Source organism: Pristiophorus japonicus, chromosome 18 (genome assembly GCF_044704955.1).
Source record: "Pristiophorus japonicus isolate sPriJap1 chromosome 18, sPriJap1.hap1, whole genome shotgun sequence".
Classification (NCBI taxonomy): domain Eukaryota; kingdom Metazoa; phylum Chordata; class Chondrichthyes; family Pristiophoridae; genus Pristiophorus; species Pristiophorus japonicus.
This window is the reverse complement of record NC_091994.1, coordinates 20,130,563-20,133,894: the sequence shown is the minus strand read 5'-3', so window position 1 is coordinate 20,133,894 and position 3,332 is coordinate 20,130,563. Positions and strand designations below refer to the sequence as shown.

General features: G+C 47.4%; 1 pseudogene; it reads right to left on the bottom strand.

The window, feature by feature from the left end:
- Nucleotides 1-1,388: 1,388 nt before the first annotated feature.
- Nucleotides 1,389-1,590, bottom strand: LOC139229435 (U2 spliceosomal RNA; annotated as a pseudogene).
- Between the last annotated feature and the right edge of the window lie 1,742 nt (nt 1,591-3,332).

Genomic DNA, 3,332 nt, shown 5'->3' with positions numbered 1-3,332 from the left:
TTATGATATACAAGAGGGTGTTTTTTGCAATTTTGAATTGGTAGTAAACAAGCTCATTCTGAAAGTTGCCGAACTTGTTCAGCTCGGTATCTGGAAGCTGGTTTCTGAGCCACGACAGGATCAGGGCAGCTTGGTTCAATGCATTTGTGGCTTTAGGAGACAGAACACTGTTGGCAATTAGGGTACAATTAGCAACCACGGCATTAGCATCAGCGTAAGGGACTCATCACCAGGCCTACTTTGAGCACATAATAAAAGTCTGGTCTCGCTGTGTGAATAATGATACTGACCAGACCTGTGACAAAACTATCCAGAAACGGAGAAGTGGCAGGTGCAGGAAGCAACTCCGTGACCGACTCCATAAAGTCCCCAAAAGGCACTGTCCAGAAATCTGTGTGCGCCTCACTAACTAGTTCAAAATGGTTGGCAATTTTTGTTTAAATAAGACTTTCATAGTCTTTCATAATGCCTTTCGTGACCTCAAGGTGTCCCAAAGTGCTTTACAGTCAATTAAATACTTTTGAAGTGTAGTCACTGTTGTAATGTAGGAAATGTGGCATCCAATCTGTGCACAGCAAGCTCCCACAAACAGCAATGTGATAATGACCAAATAATCTAGAATTTTTTTTGGGATGTTGATTGAGGGATAAATATTTTCCAGGACACTGGGGAAAACTCCTTTGGTCTTCTTCGAAATAGTGCAGTGGGATCTTTTGCGTCCACCTGAGAGAGCAGACGGGCATCAGTTCAGTGCCTCAGCCAAAAGACGGCACCTCTGACAGTGCAGCACTCCCTCAGTACTGCACTGGAGTATCAGCCTAGATTATATGCACAAATTTCATTTCTTTAATGCGGGGGAACTTTTTCTGTAATGCTGCTTAATGTCGAAGTCTGGATAATGATATACATTTAACTGACAAGCACAGGATAAGTAGGCTTCAAAAACATCAAGCAGCACCAATAGGTGAAAAAATATGAATCCCCTTCCATGATATTCCTAAAATGAGTTTTTTTTTGCTTTTTTGTAGTAGCTGAATGTGTTGAACCATCAACAGCAACAGAACAACTGCATTTTATACAGTGCCTTTAAGATAGGGAAAGGTCCCCTGGCCCTTCACAGGAGCATAATTAGATTGAAATTGACATTGAGCCAAAGAAGGAGATATCATGAGGAGATTAAAAGCTTGGTCAAACAGGTAGATTTTAAGAAGGGTCGTAAGAGGTGGCGATGTTGAGGGGTTAAGGAAGGGAATTCTAGACATTTGGGCCTAGATTTTTTTTTATTCGTTGCCAATCTTTCCAATTCTTTGTCAAATCACAAACGCCAGAGGTCACCCTGCACCTGTCAAGGATCACTCTGCGCCAATGCTCTTAGCCAAAAGGCCTAGAGCCACTGCACCGTTCCTGGAAGTTCTGCAATACCAGGTTCATGCCATGGAGGTGGATGGGTCAAGCCACCCCACCCACCTCCTATTTCCAAAAAGCATAGGAGAACCACCTTCCTGATCCAGGGAGAACCACTTTCTGGTCATGGTTACTCCCCTGTCAGGTCAGTTACGCATGATCTTAGCCAAAAGGCCGAGAAGCGATCATTTGGGCCTAGATTTTTTTTTTATTTTATTTTTTTTTTAATTTTTTCATTGCCAATCTTTCCAATTCTTTGTCAAATCACAAACGCCAGAGGTCACCTTGCACACATCAAGGATCACTCTGTGCCAATGCTCTTAGCCAAAAGGCCGAGAGCCACTGCACCGTTCCTGGAAGTACTGCAATACCAGTTTCGTGCCATGGAGGTGGATGGGTCAGGCCCCCCCACACACCTCCGTGGAGGTGGATGGGTCAAGCCACCCCACCCACCTCCTATTTGGGCCTAGATTTTTTTTTTTTTTTTTTAAATTCATGTCCAATCGTTATCCAATCGTTACAATTCTTTGTCAAACGCCAGAGGTCACCCTGCACCAGTCAAGGATCACTCTGCGCCAATGCTCTTAGCCAAAAGGCCTAGAGCCACTGCACCGTTCCTGGAAGTACTGCAATACCAGGTTCGTGCCATGGAGGTGGATGGGTCAGGTCCCCCACACACCTCCGTGGAGGTGGATGGGTCACCAATCCCACCCACCTCTTTGGGCCTAGATGACTGAAGGCAAGGTCACCAGTGGTGTGACAAAGGACGTGGGGGATGCGTAAGAGGCCAGAGTTGGAATAACGCAGACTGCCTGAAGGTTTGTAGGGCTGAAGGAGGCTACAGAGATAGGGAGGGGCAGGGTCATGAAGGGATTTAAACATGAGGATAAGAATGATAAATTTGAGGCATTGGAGCACCGGCAACAGATGTAGGTCAGCGAGCACAGGGCTAATGGTGAAAGTTAGGATACGGGCAGCAGAGTTTTGGTTGAATTAATGTTTATGGAGGTGCAAGATGGGAATCAAGCCAGAATAGCATTGGAATAGTCAAGTCTGGAGGTGACAAAAGCATGCCTTTCAGCACCAGATGAGCTGATGCAGGAGTGGAGAGGGGCAATGTTACAGAGGTAAAAGTCGGTAGTCTTTGTGATGGAGAGGCTATGGGGTTGGAAGCTCAGCTCAAGATTAGATAGAACGCCAAAGTGGCAAACAGTTTTGTTTATCCTGAGGCTGTGGCCATGGAGGAGGAGGGATAGAATCGATGGCTAGTGAATGGAGTTTGCGCCAGAACATACTGAGCTGTAAAGGACTTGGGACTGGATTTTCGGCTTTGCTGATTTGGGGGCGGTAATGGCAGCAAGGCGGTAAAGTTTGTGCTCGGGGACAGTTTGCGCCTCAGTCATCAAAATTGGGCAGCTGGGCCCTGAGTGTGGGGCGGAGCACTAAGGGAGGCCCTCTCTTAGGGTGCTAGGCCGGCTGAGCATGCGAAAATCCCGAGCTAAAGAGCTGGCCTGGGAGCGCTCTAAGAGAGGTCTGAAAACAAAAAAACCTGAAAAAAACCCACCAAAAACATTTCCAATACATTGCCCACGCCACCACAACATAAATCGCAAAAAAAATTAAAAGAAAAAACAATCGCACAACAAGATCTGCAGCCGGTATAGGTTGGACGGCCTGTTTTCACAGGCGGTCCCAGCAGGGTGCGCTGTGGGGCGTGCGGGTTGGGCGGGAGTCCAAATGCGAGGCAGTGTCACAACCAGGGGCGATGCACACCAGCTCAACTCTTCTGAGTGGTACTGCTCCGCGCTCCCGTAAAACCGGCCCCGAAAACCCCCGCGGGTCGCTGGAAGCTAACCGCCCGCCCAAAGAGCGCACTGCCACCATTGTCGCTCCTCCGGGGCAAAAACAGAAGCGCACATAACTGGAAA